Genomic DNA, 15,853 nt, shown 5'->3' with positions numbered 1-15,853 from the left:
GGCCGATCAATCGCTGAAGCTCCTTCTTGGAAGCGGAGAAGAGAGGCTCATTTGCCTTATTCTATTAATGCGAAGCCCTCCATTCCTGACCAAGGATCGGAATTCGCTTTTTTCTTTCCTAGTATAGTGTGCCGATTAAGCATCCCGATCTCCAAATTAGACTGTTATCTCGGATCCCGGAAGCTCGGATTGTGCTTCTATATTCTATGTTAATGACAGAGCCACCAATCAGCCCATGAAGACCCATCCCTGGTTGTATGATAGACAGATTCTTCTGTAAATGATACGAACTGATGGCCTACACCTACAGACCGAGCTGACAGAGCTTAGGCGATGATTGAGAACCTCCGCCGAACCTTTACAGAGCCTGCACCGGACTGGTGTGAAGCAGTGGCAAACCAAAATACCCGAGAAGTGTCCATCGCGAATTAGACCCTTACATTTCCTCAGATGGGAGTTCTATAAGGTAATACTCATTAACATCTAGTAAGAGATTATTAAGGCCATTAGCTCCTTCCATCCCCAACTGAGATGAGACTACCCACACTGTGCCCTCGATTCGAACCAATACCGCCATTACTGCTGTCAGCCAAAGGACCTAACGAAAGCTGTTCCATAGATAGAGGAAAGTGAACAATGCCTCGATATCTACCACACATTAAGTACACAGACCGATGGATGATCAGCCAGATCCCTCATAAAGACCGAATGAAAAAGAATAGAACGGGGTCTTTTTTTGCCACTATCATTTTTAAAATGAACCTTTAAATGACCCTCAAAAGTCAGTAAATAGATCCACCCGAAACATATAAAATGCGGTGAATCCTGCTGTAGAACAGGCTATTATTGATTTGTGAATACAACCAACTATCATTAAGAAATTCATCTTTGGAAAAAGAAGCAAGAAGAAAGTGACTTGCGAATGAATGGAGTAATAAGTGAATGGCTCAGATAACTCTGAAATGGGAGATCTTGTCTTGCCCTGTCATATGCTCAGCGACGGTCAATTCTCTTTACAAGAAATTCCATGATCTACGACCAACCTTCCTTCTTTGCTAAAGAGTAGGAGTCCAGACCTCCTTCTGCGTCACATCTCTCCGCTCGCTAACCAATAACAAGAAATGAGGAAATTTATAAGATTGAGTGAGATCATCTGTGATCGACGCAAATGTCGCCTTACTGACTGGGCCAATATTCATGTTCAAGCAAGATTCTGTAATAACTTGTGGTTCAAAAGCCTAGTAAAAAACTTGTAAACTACCAAACTAAAAAAATGACAAACTTAGGATGAGCGGTATAATGTTAATATGAAATAACCTGGGTTCTTTTCACCTCGATTTATCTCCTGACTCCGCTCATAAAGCGTTCGTGAAGAAAGGCTAGCGTGGGGAGAGAGGCCAACGAGCGGCGGATATGCGCTGATTGACTCAGCTGCTGGTCATGAGTTGCTATCCTTCATGGATGGGCACTCTATATATAATATAACCAAATCTTCATTGCTGAAGAAGACATCCACAACTTTCAGATGCCCTGGTCAAATCGGCAAAGGGGAAGCTTCCTTCTCTTTTCTATGTTCGATCTTGGTACCTTAGTACCAATTCGCACCAACCCAATCTCTTTTAAATTTAAAGGATGCCATGGAATCTCCTCCAACAACATATGTGAAAAGCGGATTTCGAAGTGAATTACCTTCTTATTAGAATAGTTACGGCAAGGAGGAGTACTTGTTTACCTTACTGGCCCCTCAGCATGAGACTGGGAAAATCCCAAGATCCGGCGGGTCTTATTTTAAATAAATTTGGGTAAGACCTTATTCCTTCTTCTATACAAAAAATGAGAAGTATAGCTCCAATCTTTGACCGGTGAGTAGCACCCCCGCTAAGCCTAATCGCAAAGATTTTGACCTCCCTATTCTACGTTAAGAGCGAAGTGCATGGGACTGACGGGATCCCTCGCTCTCTTTCAAATAATCCAAGTTTCGGAAATAAAGGCAATGCGGCGTTAAGAAAGACAGGCTCGATAGACCTATAGCAAGTAGAGAGTCAGATAGTGGATCTTGCACATCGGCCTTGAGATCATCCAATTTGGGTGGCGCTCAGCTTCTTCTCTATCTGTTCGAAGATCAGCCGACCTCTACCAATCAAGGGATTCGTCTTGCTTATGTGCTTCCTTATCGCCTCCCTTATCGCCCGCCCCCTTTTTATAGACCCCCGACGCGAGACTCCCTGCCCGATGCGACCCCCATTTCCGATAACATTTTTTTCGCGTTGGCAATGTAGGGCGGACTGATTGGTTGGGGATACATCAGCAACTACAGGTTCTGCCACTCTCTGGTGACCGCAACAGGTTCCGTTTTTCCAGTTTCGCTTTACTCGATCAAAAAAATCTCATTCTACTCCTACATCTTATTATTGTGCGCCTTGTGAGCGCCTTTAAATGTCTTCTTCCTGTCCCTTGCCCGAAAGTGACCCATTTCTTCAAGTCATTCGACCTGAGAGATCATCCATATGGTGTCTAATCATGTTAAGTCATATTTATCATTATTATTGATAGGCTTGTGCGCTATAAAGACCCTTAACTAACCATCTCATATAAGACGAAATGACTGGAGTCTCTCAACAATAACCTAGGTATAGTTCCTGCTCTCTTCCCTCTTTAACAAGTAAACGACTGTCGAGACATCCGAGAAGAAAGACAGGTCTGAGACAGGTTGTGGGAGACAAGACCTCGTGAAGAAGTTTGGACACGCTTGTGTGCGTATGTACCCAATTTCTCACTCACTTGAGTACTCTCATGCCCTTCTACCGAAACAAGAACATCCTTAAGAAAGAAAGAAGAACCCATGGGAACCTCCGCTCTTTTCATTCTACAGCTAAACAACTGATCGAGAGCTTTGACGATGTCGAGCTCATGCATGTCCCAATACAAATGTAATTCTCCGTGAAGATGCGTAGTACCAAACAAAGATTGTAGGTAGCATGAGGGGTGGGCACCCGGGTGAATCACAAGTTGCCTCTCGTAGGCGGACTGGATCACTAAGTTCTCTTCTAAATATGAATATGAATGATTTTAACTATTTGCCGTTTTTCCCGCAAAAAAGCTCATTTTTACCGACGTTCCCATGTCGGATAGTCTTCCTACGCCTATTGATGAGCAGTGAGTGGAGTTGCCACTTTCTTCAACAGTAATAGAAAGTCCAAAGTAATAAAGCGAGAACGCAACAAGGATTCGAAGTTTTTCAACTTCAACATTACCTTCCCTTCCTTCAAAAGCTGGTGGGAGTATGTATTGCCCTAGGACAGGAGTTGATGAGCTAGTAGAGAAAGCGGGCATCTCAGAGTTGCCCCATAAGGAGGAAGGCTGACATTAGCCCTACAGAAGGCATTCGAGACTGCTTCACCCGGTCCCCGGCTACCTTAGGGCAGTTAGAGCATACGAAGGAAATCAGATCTGTTTTCCACAAATATCGTATATATAGTTGCCCCTTTCCTCCTCATTCTATGCAGGTAGGAGTGTACCCCATGAATCATTGATGAGATTCTGTTCAGACAATTCGCTTTGATCGTAGGCAGGGAGGTGACACACCAGATTTTTGACAGCTGTTTCGGCTGATATTGGTTTGAGTTTTGAGATTGTGGAACAGGGCCCACACTTACATATTTTAGGTGACCTAGCCCTACAGCTGGCACTACGAAGTCGAGAGCTGCAGATCGACAAACCTCTGCCCGCTGCCCTACACTCGATCTATGGTCAAGGTATGTGTCGTAGTGAATACTCTTCTCTACCGTGAAGTGATTCATACCTAAAAAAAAATGAGAAAATCCAGTTGTGGATGCCACTGAGTAAGCAAGCAACCTGCATTTCTTGCCGTTCACTCCGGTATTCCGCTTTCTGATTCTCCCCCGCCAAAGATAGAGTCTCCATGGTCGCGCGTTCGAGCTCACTAAGTTGGATTGCCTTCTTTCCATTCCGCAGGGATGGTGTCCGTCCCCACTCAATCCCCTATTGCCTCAAGCGTGCTTCCGTTTCCTGGTCTTTGAGTTCCCAAAGTGGGTTTGGTCTGGTCTCTCAAAGTTGTGGTTTTTCTATCGAAATAGACGAACCCTGGCCTATTTCGACGTTGAGAAAGGGTGCTCCCAAGCCCAGTAATAAGAGGTTGGATAATAGGTTATCGTACTGTGACCTAGACCCCCAGCCTCCTACCTTCTAGCCCCTCCTAGCATAGTTGAAACCTCACTCGAGCAATAAGGATATTAAAGAGCTGCTTTACCACAGGCGAATCGTGGAAAAGCGCGTGAGAGAAGGAACTACGTGAAGACTTGATCACGTAGGTTGCTTGGATTGGAAAAGAAGTCCGGGTTCAGTCAATCAACAAAAAGCCCGGTCAGAGGAAGAAGTCAATGATGGCATTGTTGATCTTATCCCTTTCCGTCCTAGAGGACATAGTAAACCTCCTACTATAACTATAGGAAAGGGCGGAACTTAGCTCAGCACTAAGCAATCTAGGGAAAAGAAAGCTAACTACCACATACAAACTACCTAGGCCAGGAAGCTATCCTAGTCAGGTCTTCTTTCCTCTCCTTAACAGTCGAGCTTTAACTATTTCCTTTCAGTCTATTAGTTACGAATATTCTTATCCTATAGTAAGAGTGATCAATATCAATGAAGGCTGCTTCGAGCGGGCATCAGTCCTATCCCTGGAGGGAAAGCATACTTAGCATCAGTAGAAGAAGAAAGAGGGGAGTTGGCTGATAACATTAAATTAACTATTTTACAGGTTCAGTCATTTGCCTTAGCCAAACCTAGGAAAGAGATAGCATCAGCTCGGCGACTAGAAGCAATATTCGAGTAGCTCTCAGGTATTGGAGTCCAGAAACTACCGCATCTAGCTAGGAAACAGCGTCTTTTTCTCCTAAAGCCCGATTCCACTCATAAGAGTGACATAAAAAGGATCAGACTTGAGGAAACACCGTATTTTGGGCCTAAAAAGGCGCTCCCAGAGGCTATCATCACAAAGAAGAAAGCAGTTAGTTCCACTAGTGCGCAGGGAAGGTATCACCCTTATTCCCATTCACAAGCTAACTCCATAGGGAATAATCTTGGGACAACCATAAAGGAAAGCTAGCTAGGCAGATAGGAAGGAAAGAAAGAGCGGATAGGGTCAGCAGAGAGATCGGGGGCACTTCACGCTGTTATTGACGATGCAGAGCTTCCTACTTCAGACTAGCTCCTAGGATAGCTGCCTAATGGAAGATAGGATACGGGCACATCCAGCTAATAGAAAGGGCAGCCCTTATCCCATGCCTTCCTAAATCCTAAATAAAGGCATAACTAGAGTCATTCCTCTGCTAGTAGGAGCATATCTGAGTACAGAAATGATTGTGTAAGAGAATAGGTTGTTATTGGTCGGTCCTAAAGGTAAGAGTAGGTTGCTCCTCTGTTCCCTACTAATTGCGTAAGAGCCTAGTTTTCTCTTCCCTCTGGGTGAGTCGCTTCTTTCTCCAGCAGCTATTGCTAAAGTCGGGTTTGGGTCTTCCCCTGGTGGACGTAGGGGCATCGATCGACAGGGTGCTAATCTAATAAGGGCTGGAATAAAAACCTCATCCTCCATTCCCTCCATGTCTTCAATATCAGTTACCACAAACTGTTCCATAATAAAGTAAGTATCCCTCATTGCACTCTGTACTGCTTCCTTCAGCTCACCAACTGTAGCATAGGGTGGAACCACTATAAGCTCACCAGGCTCCCTCGTCAACTCATATTTTAGCTCTCTTGAACTTGGCATCAATCGGCAAATGAATCTCAGAAATTGATCATCTTCATCCTTAAAATAAAAGGTCACTCCTTCACTGCTTGCTGTCCAAAATTTCCCGAGTCGCCAACTCAACCAATTTTGATTCCGGGTAACCCAATACAATAGTAGTACATTTGTATACAAGTAGACGACATCACTGTAAACATCAGCCCCAGGCACTAGAGCAGGTACTGGAAGTGGCTCAGGAACTATTTCAGGTTCCGGTTCATTGATCAGAACACGATTACCAAGCTCATGAATCGTGTATTCCAAAACCCGAGTGGATGGGTTCACAGCACGACAGACAATGTGACTTCCAACGATTACATTGTTCATTGATTTCAGCACATAGTCGAGCAAACCCGTATCACCAATGTGCAGCCGAGCTGCGTCTCGCACTTCCTGCCGACTCATCCCGCCATGGCTAAACTTGTTTTCTTTCTTTTCTTTCAATGCATTAAGAATGATTTGTGCTGCATATTCGAATCTTCTTGCAGGCCATCCGCTATCCATATTAGCGATTGCAGTAGTGAAATTTCACCGATTTTTCTCTCACAAGATGAAGATGCTTGTTTTGCAGGGCTCTTCTGGTTGAAAGTCTTGAAGAAGTAGAAGAAGAAACAGCGGTAGCCATGATCGATTTCCTCTGCGCAGGAGCTGGGGATTTGAGAGTAAGCATGACTCTGAGAAGATCTCTGATTGTGATCAATTGGGTCTCACTCAAATCTTCGTAATAACGAATGGCTTGCTTGATTTCTCTGCATCGGTTCGTGTTACTGAAATCTTGGATGATCTTATTATGAACTAAGAATGTCGATTGCTCTGTCGTAATTGTTTTCGGTCACTCCAAAGCTTCCATGGCAGAATCTGTACCCCCATCTAGCGAACCACGGATGCCCGTACGCAACCCCATGAAGCAACCGAAGATCCATTGATCGCTTTTTCGACACATCCTCAACCGTAATTTGACTGTAAAAGAAAGAAAACCCCGGATTCTTCATTGTTGAAAAAGATTCAAAAAAGAAGTCATTTAGGTCTTGTGCAGATTCGATCCCAAAGATCCATTCTATCTCTGCCGCAGAGATACCTAGACCCTCCTTCAATTCCATTAATACAGAGTAGATGACCAAACCTATTACAGTGAATCAACCCATGCAAGAGATGAAGATAAAAAAACCATCATCCAGAGGCGAGGAACTCCCATCATCGACTGGAATTCTCAGATGAGACTTTCGTTTCGACACAAAATTCTTACTCCAACCTACATCAAAAAATGCAGAACACCCCTACTAGGTCAAAACCCCATTTTCCCAAACCTATATCTCTAATATAATAGGGCATCCTCTTATGAAGTTCGTATTCTAGTTAAAACCTCTTCTGATAGGTAGGTTCCTCTCCTTTCTCAGTAAATGGATGAAATTCACTCGTCAGAATCAATATACGGAACTACGTAAAATCAGGCCATGGTCGCTGCATCTGAAATCGTTCGTTCACCCGAAAGTCCTCTCTCTACGCTACGCTAAAAAAAGAAATTTGGCTCTTTCACACAGGATATAGTGAATAAGGAACTTCCTTCTCGGTTTCGCATGCCTTTTTCTTTTTTTAAGAAGATTGTAGCAGTTATTATACTTCCCCATCAGAGTATTCTTCCAGATAAAAAGAACTTATCTATGAAAAGCATTATTCAAATGAAGAAACCTCAGACTATTACCCAGATGGTGCACAAGAAGAAGACGTAGAGGAAATAGGCTTCAGTCCAGCTCCTTTCGGAAAAGAATATGGAGGCCAGCCCACAATTAATGAGCTCGAGTAGGCCAATCTGGGCACACATGATGACCCTCAACCTACCTTTATTACTAAAAATCTTTACCAGCACCAGAAAATAACTATTGATTGGGTTGCTCAAGCAGTTTAGAGCTTGCATCGACATATTCAGAGATGCCAGGATTGGATCCAGAAATAGCCATGCACTGCTTTTTCATCACAAGGAGCAAAAAGCCAGTTAAAAACCCAACCGAAGGTATCGCCCTGAGTTAGGTCAACAGATCGAGGATGAGGGAAAGAAGCTCATCAGTGCTGATTTTCCTGAGCGAGTAACTCGTTTTCCGGTTGTGGTAAGGATTCGGTAAGCAGCCCCGAAAGCATTCCATCCTAGCTTTAGAGTCGGTGCTAGCTTCTTCCCTTGAGTTGTTTGCTGTCTTCTTGTATTCGTGTGTGAGGCTAGCCTCCGCCCGGGAGTCTTCGAAGCCAGTGCTCACTCCTTTTGATTGGAGTGAGCACTGACTTCCCACCCAGAGTCATTTCCTGATCATCTTATTTTATTCTTCTGGCCTTTCCTTTGGGAATAGGGAATCGCTAGTTTTTCAGGGAAGCTCTGTAGACTGGCATGTTAGAGTCGATTTGATTAGCGTGATTTCCTGCTAAGGACAACCTTCTATCTCTTGGACCAAAGTGAATCTTTCTTCGAATCTCCCGATTTTTCTCCTTATAATGAATGGGGATTCCAAGGTGCTGGATCGGTTCCTTAGAGTCAAAAATTTGCTTGCCGAACCATATAGTTTCCTATGAGTTGCGGGATAAAACCTTGCTCTTTCTTATTTTACTACATCACAGAAATTCTAGCCTAAAGAACCTAGCCTCAGACTCGCTCGCTTCCCCCATGAGAATGATGTCATCTGCTTACTGTCCGTGGTTGATTGCTTGAACATTTGGGGCTTTTTCACACTTGTTGATTGGCCTAGGCTTAGACCACAGATACTTGCTGATAGAATCTGTGATAAGAATGTGAACAAGTAGGGGGACAGTGGGCATCCTTACCTGAGTCCACGACTCACCTTGAAGAAATCTGACGGTCTGCCGTTGATGGGGCAATCCAAGGCCCTTTGATACATGCTTTGATCCGGAGAAAAAAATGAAATAAAATATGGCAGCGGAACTTGTTTATTATTTATTTATCTATACTGGCTCTAGTGCTAGTTGTGTTGTTTAATCAATGGAAGTAACATAGTGCGGTAGCTCAGCCATTTGCAGCGAAGGAAGGATTAGTTGCGTAAGAAAAGGTGAGCATTACAGCGGCTTCCCCCCAAAAAAAGGGGGTTTTTCCGGTTGATTATGTCATTTCTCTCTCTCTGGTATGATGATTTTCTAGCCATATTTATAGAAGGCGAGTGCGAAACGGTAGGCGGCTAGTCACGCCACATTGGGTACTGCCAAGTACGCTTTTTGAATAAAAAATTCTCTTATTTTCCTGATATTACTGTAAACAAATTGATATTTGTTTTTTACCATGCCCATGGTTGAGGGCTGTGATCCCTAGGTGTCGTAGAAAGAGGAACTACCACTGACTCTGCCGTGGAATCAAAGACTGACTCACCACTTCGAATTGAGGATTTATTAACTGAAAGGTGCTTCCTCAACCAGATAATTAGGATCTACCAATCGATTGGCTTGTCAGGAATGGGGATCAACCCAATATCCATTTACCGGATAGTCTTTCTTAGCAGCTAGTAATCTACGATGCTACACTTGAAGCTTTCAGAGAGTCCTACTGTCGGCTCATCTTCTATCTAAGACCTCCGGATGCCTGAAAGCTGCTGTTTTATCAGGTCTAGTTGCGGTTCGCTCTTTCACTTATTCGGTCAAGCAGCTTCACTCCTCTCCCTCTGGTCGAGCTGCTACGCTCCTTGGCAGTCAGTCTCCACCCCTGACCCCATTCCTTCTAGCTCAGGAACTTCTATTTTGAATCTGAGTTTCTACCTTTCCCCGTTCCCGTGTAAGCTATTCCATGCGATGTCTTTCACAAAGGTACAGGGATTTGATAATCGATAGAGCTGGTGAATCTTTTCTTCCCTCGTAGGAACTTGGTCTCTCTAATACATCAATCAATATGGTAGATAGATCAGGTAGAAGATCAGCTGCTACTCTCGCTGTCTTCGATCGGCTTCAAAGCTTCTTCACTTTTTGCGCTTAGCACTTCCACCGATGCCTGACTTTCGTCTATGTATGGGTTAGATTAGAGAAGGAATCCTCCTTCTATCCTATCAACTAAGCTCTTCTTCGTCTTTCCCCTGAGGAGGTCAAGAATTCGTCGATTCCACATCCCTTGATTCAACTATTGGAAGTGCTGTTATGATCGATTTGGCTTCTCCTCTTCATGAATAGCCTGGGCACTTATATTCTTAATAAGAGTATACAGGTCCGTCTTTGACCGGTTCGGGTTCGGGACTCGTTCTATGACCGTACTCCCCTCCCATGTTTGAGGAGTCTGAGAAAGCTCTTCGTCCGACGCGGATACGAGCTTCTTCGATTGGACTGTTACATAGTAAATGCGGCTCGGAACAGCTATGAGGCACTGAGCCCTTTAAACTTCGCTCTTTGAGCCGTTTTCTGCTCAAGTGGCTTTTTTGGTTGCTTTCTGGCTTGATGAAAGATAGGTTGAAGTCTTAGAGTTAGACCTAAAGGCTGCTCCTGCTGATGAAGAAAGAAGGCTTTCTCCTACTGCGCGGACCCGTCCCCGAATCCGAAATGGCTACGGCTACCTAAGCTTGAAGTCGAGTGTTGGGGCAAAGAGCCGAACTACTGATAAAACTTCGGGCAAGCGACTGAGGAATGAAAGATAATGTTCTCCGCCCTGAACAAAAAGATCTGAAAATAGAGTATGTGAAGATGTCTACTCTACTCCCTTCTTTCTATCGACATCCCTATCTGTCATAGAATTTCATTAAGCATATAGCTCGGGCTCCTTCGTTCCGTAACCGTAACCTTAGGAAGTGCGGGTTAACTTGAGCTAATGGCTGGCGCCTCTGAAGCCTCTGAGCTTCTAGCTAAAGACTATTCTCGGTACTCCATCAACTCAATGAATTGCGTAGAAAACGATCAGGTGCTCATCCGCCTCTCGGCTTCCTGATCTTCACTGGTCGGAGGCTAAGAGCTTTCTTTGACTCTGAGTCATATGGGATGGGTCCCTACTCTCACTATGGCATAGTGGCCCAACGGTTCCTATGAAAGTCATAGCCGGACCTACTCTCCTCTCGCCGATGGTTTGAGAGTTGCGTTGGCGTGACGCTAATCTACTGATATTCGAGTGCTTGAGTTTCACTCATGTAGAGATAACGAAGGGAAAGGGCATTTGAGGGAGAGCCCAACCCAAGGGAAGGGGCAAAGAAAGGACCTGAGCACATTGACATCGAAGAAAAGGCCAATGAAAATAGGGAAAGTCCTATTCAAGCCGCTTTACCGACGAGGTTAAAGAGCGGTAGCCCCTCCTTCGAGCAAGCAAGCGGCACTAAAAGCAGGATGAAAGCAAGCAAGGAGTGTAAGCCACTTGCCCGATAGGGTAAGGAGCGGAGACCCTTCCTTCATTCATTAAGTTTAGGGATTTGAGTCAGGGATAACAGAGGAGCAAGCCCAAACAGAAGCAACAAGAAAAAACAAAGCAAGAAAGAAAACAGCTCTTTGTCTTACTGTGCCCGAGGAAGGGAAGAAAGAAGATGACAGACAAAGCACAACGGAGGAATGAACTTCAAGCATGGAGGGGGAAAGTAACGGCACTCAAAGCTGTCTTCCATCAACCAAGCATGAAACAGAAGCCATGGACTAAGATGACTGGACAGGAGCGATAAGCAGCTATCAGCCACTCGAACCAAGTTAGAGGTTTTTTTCATGAGAGTCTTTCTAACATTCTTCACCTGAACCCGGGAACAGCTTTGACTTAGATACTCTATTGTCAGATAGTTGAATGGCACCGGGAATGGATTAGGGAGCAAAGGAGATTAGGGAAAGTCCTCTGAAAGCCCTTTTTCCAACTGAGAGGGGCAGGAGAAGGATAGAAAGGTAGTTTCCTCCAGCAAGAGGGATGACTTCTTCCTTTCCGCAAATAACAAGCGCTTTTCTTCGCCACATCGCGTATAACGGGAATCGAACCCCCCTGCTGCTGGCGGGCGGATGGAGAATGTTCTACTTCGATCTTGTTAGGAGTAGGTTTTGGCTTTCCCCTTTTATGTTATTAGTAAAGCGCTAACGCCCTATCTATAGTAAGGGGCTTTTTCAATAAGGCTCGCGTAGGGGCGCTCACGTTTTTTTGGCTCTCTTCGCTCCACTAGCCTTGATTGGTGGATGGAAGTACCGAGGATAGTCTGGTGGTATCGTATAGTTGATCACGGCTGCATTTAGGAGTAAGAAGTTCCTCACACTTTTCATTTCATAAAAAATAATAAAAGTAGCCTAGGGCGGATCCCAGATATGCCAGTTGATTGATTCGACTCCATTTTAAAGATTGGGTGAGTGTTAAGTGTACCGGTGTAGCCTATGCGAAGCAAGCCTACATAGGGATCGAAAAGAATGCATTGTATTCTAAATGAGATGCCCAAGAGAAAAGGAACGAAGGGATGAATCGGCGAAGAATTAGGATGGGCTGCTGGTCGAGCTAGCTCTAATCGAACTGTGACATCACGTAAAGTAAGTGTCAAGCGAATATAAAAACTAAAAAAGAGCGCCGTGCTAGAGTGCAGGCGCTTCAGCAACGGGAAGGACATAGCTTTTGAATCAACGAAGCACTCTGTCAGCAGAGAAGTTTGATTTCATAAGAGAAGAAGGTCCAGTCCAAAGAAGGTTGGAAAGGAATACGCCCGGTTCCTGAGACAGGAAAGGGGTCTACGTTCTGGCATGAATGTCAGTTCAGTTCATGTTCATCCCAATCCCTCTTAAGGAAGAAGCCTTCTCAAGCGCCCTAAGATGAGGAAGAAGCTACTTTCAGACTGTGTGCCCTTTCCTTTTCTTTGCTAACCACGCTGAGGGCTCGAACCTCAGTTCTTCCTTATTGCCTATCGTGGCCCTTTTACTTTTATAGTCCTATCAAGATCATTTGGCTGACGCCGAAAGCGTAACTATCTTACTAGAAGTGAGGACTGCCCTCCACCTCTTATTCATATTTCATATCAGGTTCCATCTTCTCCTTCTCTTTCTCCCTAAACTAAAGGTCGATCCTTGTCCTTGGTACAGTGTTCCACCCGCTCTCTATCCTATGGGTCCCCCCTTTTCTCGCGAAACTGCACTCTTTTACTTGGACTTGACTTTGAAGCCTGATTAAAAAAAGAGATCTTTGGGTAAGACTGCCGGGTCTTGAGCACCAGTACTATCACCAATATCTAATATCTAGATTCGTCTAAGATTACTCCCGCTTACCAAAAGACTTAACACTGGATCTGATATTCATCGAATAGAATGAGAAAAAGCTCTCTCCGGACCATGAGGCATTTCCCTCTTTAGAATTCTTTATAAGAAGTGGGAATAGCCGGTTCCCAATGGGAATGAGAGATGGGATCAAGGCAATAGCTACCTTTCTCGCTCCTGGTATTCGGAGATAGGATAAACAAGACTGACTTGACTTCAAACTCTTTCAGTCAGTCCATCAGATTGACCTCGAGATTCGCCTTTTGCTTTCATTTGGTCAACGGACCGTACCGAAGTTAGTTGAAATACAGAATGCAGGCCTAACCCATTAGAGAGATTTCCCAAAAAGTAGAAGCATTCCAATTCTTTATTTAGATTTAGGAGTTTCTTAGGAGAAGAAAGAAGCTAAGACTCTTTTCTTAGAGGAGACAAAGGGCTAAGAAGTGGAGGGAAGAGCGTACTGAAACCGTAACCGTCATGGGTGAGCCTGCAAAGTCCATCAAAACTCCAGACCCTTCTGCTTTGAGGCGCATAAGCGCACAGTTTTCTATTTAAAAAATAGAAGCGGATAAAAAAAAAAAAAGGCATTCATTCCGGGCAGAGAATTACCCTCGAATGAGTACTAGCCTATCTACGAAAAAGCCCTTTATGTTAAAGTATCTATACCCATAGGTTTACCTCACATCGATAAATCCACTCATCAAAAGGGGTCAGATAAAGCCTTGAGATGAATAATGCTTCCAGTCCCAAGGATTCATTCAGTTAAGTCGATGAGCAAGTCCTATGCGCTCGTCTAGACCAATAATCAATAGAGACGGAAACTCCCTTACGAAAGCCACTTGAAGGCGAAATGAACTTCTCGATCTAAAACAAGTCTTTGGGGACCTATTCTTCTCATACTTTATTTTGACCAATGGGTCAGTGCTGGTCGAAGAAAAGAAAACGAGACTTAGCTTATGCGGCACACATGCTCTGAAGCGTGCTTTTACGCTCGATGATTCCCTCTTCAAGGTGTGTTCAGTTAGAACGTTAAAAAGAAAGAGAGCGTTCAAGTTCAGGTGGTCGAATGCATTTTTCTGTAGCATGAATGTCTTTCCTGGTCCCTACTTTGTTTATGTATGCGTACGTGTAAACGCATTTACTTTCTCTGAGGGTAAATTGACTTCGGGAGCGGTAACGGATTCGCTTAGAAGTTCTCGATACTAAGTTTGCCGGAAAGCACTTCACGTATAAGAGCTTGGGTCCCCGTATCCTTTGTTTGCCTTTTTACCTTCGGTAGGAAACCATTATGGAAAGTGATCACACGAAAAGCAAAAAAGCGCTCTTCCTTCCGGCTTCTGGAAAGACTTGAGCCGATAGACGAACATTGGTCAATTTCAATTATCAATTAAAGGTCGGCTACTAATTACAATTGTTGGATTGAAAGCATCTCTCTTTCCGATTTCGTTTTCGAAGGAGTTTTCTCGTATTCTGTATTAGCTCCTTCCACGAATGAATAAGGTAAGGCTTCGATCTTTCGCTTTTGAGTTCGTCCGGAAGCTCTAGTATGAGCCGGTGATTCCAGTCCGTCTCGGATGGAACTCCCACCTAAAAAGTCCTTAGTCTCTTGTCGAACATCTCACCCAAGCGCTAGGTAATCCAATTTGGAGCATCGGTACTCGCCAGAGTTACAAGTCGTTAAGCGACGCGAAAGAGTTGATCCATCGGATTGGGATTAGCCAGTCTTTGAGCTAGCCCTAATTGAATCTACCAAATAGGCAAATAGGCTAAAGAAGGGAAGCACCAACCATTCATTTGTCGAATCGAAAGCTTCGCCTACGACGTAACTCAGCGCGGTAAGCTCCATTTTCCTGGCGCTTGTTTAATTTAAAGTGGTACGGTATCCCCATTTCTAACTAAGTCAATTGAAAATGACATCGGCTAGTGAGCAAACGAGCTTCGGAATTGGATCAAAGCCAAGAACCGAGGCGAGGTCTGGAGTGTGCGGATCAGACAGAGAAGAAAGATAAGGTGTTCACGATTTAGAAAAAGTAGCATATGCTCCGGCCGGCTCGCTTAGTCTTCATCGTCAATGGCTGCTAACGCCGCGACGAGGGCGCGACGGGTTGCCAAAGGAGAGTCCCAAGAGGCCTAGGAGAGAGGTGATGTATTTATCTTTACATGTACTGAACTTATTGGGTCCCCATTAAGAAAATAAAGGCTTTGCCCAGCCTAAAGCGCTTTTCCTAACCAAGGTGATATTACCTTCTTCCACTACTGAGAAGTCTTCGAAATATTTCCTTCCATCGTTACCATGAGTACAGGCCCGGTCCTCATTCCGTAATTCTGGTTAAGAGATCCCCTATCTAACTGATCACACACTGACCTCCTATCCGGGGCCCCCGCCTGGGTTCAGCACCTAAGTTTCCTTCTTTCATCTCAGGGGTCGACGGTCTTTCTCTTATACGGTGGATGCTTGGTTCTTCTTATTACAGAGTACGGAGTGGAAGCATTATATCTAGTAGCCTAGCCGATTCCAGTGTTCAGTACCGGCACTCATACCTAATAAAGCCAGCATCCTCCGAGAAAGGTAACTGCCCCCTTCCTCTCATTCCAAAGCTGGAATGAAGCTCAGTGCTTGGCTCGATCTGGAAATTGCGTAAATAATAACTGGGTTGAAGCGAAGTCATCTCAGTCAGTTCAAAGTAGTAGGAAAAAGTAAGTGGTAAGGGAGAGGAGAGACCCCTATCGCTAACTTCTCTGTCCTAATCTCCTGTGTCGAAGACATCGGAAAAAGCTTGCTTGTTTTCGTGCTACTACAGGTCCTAGGGATGGGACTTTCAGGCCAAGTGCGGATTCGTCGAAATCGAAAGATTGCCTCTTATTTGCTAAGATTGGCGAATCAATCAG

General features: G+C 44.5%; 1 long non-coding RNA gene and 1 pseudogene across 1 annotated transcript; both read right to left on the bottom strand.

Annotated features, from left to right (window-relative positions):
• Window positions 1-3,862: 3,862 nt before the first annotated feature.
• Window positions 3,863-15,485, bottom strand: LOC105138830 (uncharacterized). Its single transcript, XR_844867.1, has 3 exons — window positions 14,505-15,485; window positions 12,802-12,806; window positions 3,863-3,874 (listed from the first exon to the last, which is right to left on the bottom strand). It is a non-coding gene; the product is annotated as an uncharacterized LOC105138830 (long non-coding RNA).
• LOC105138829 (PHD finger protein MALE MEIOCYTE DEATH 1-like) lies at window positions 5,284-14,035 on the bottom strand (annotated as a pseudogene).
• Window positions 15,486-15,853: the final 368 nt, after the last annotated feature.

Source organism: Populus euphratica, unplaced genomic scaffold (assembly GCF_000495115.2).
Source record: "Populus euphratica unplaced genomic scaffold, PopEup_1.0 scaffold83.1, whole genome shotgun sequence".
NCBI lineage: Eukaryota > Viridiplantae > Streptophyta > Magnoliopsida > Malpighiales > Salicaceae > Populus > Populus euphratica.
The sequence above is the reverse complement of the archived record's forward strand: the minus strand, read 5'-3'. Positions and strand labels throughout refer to the sequence as shown.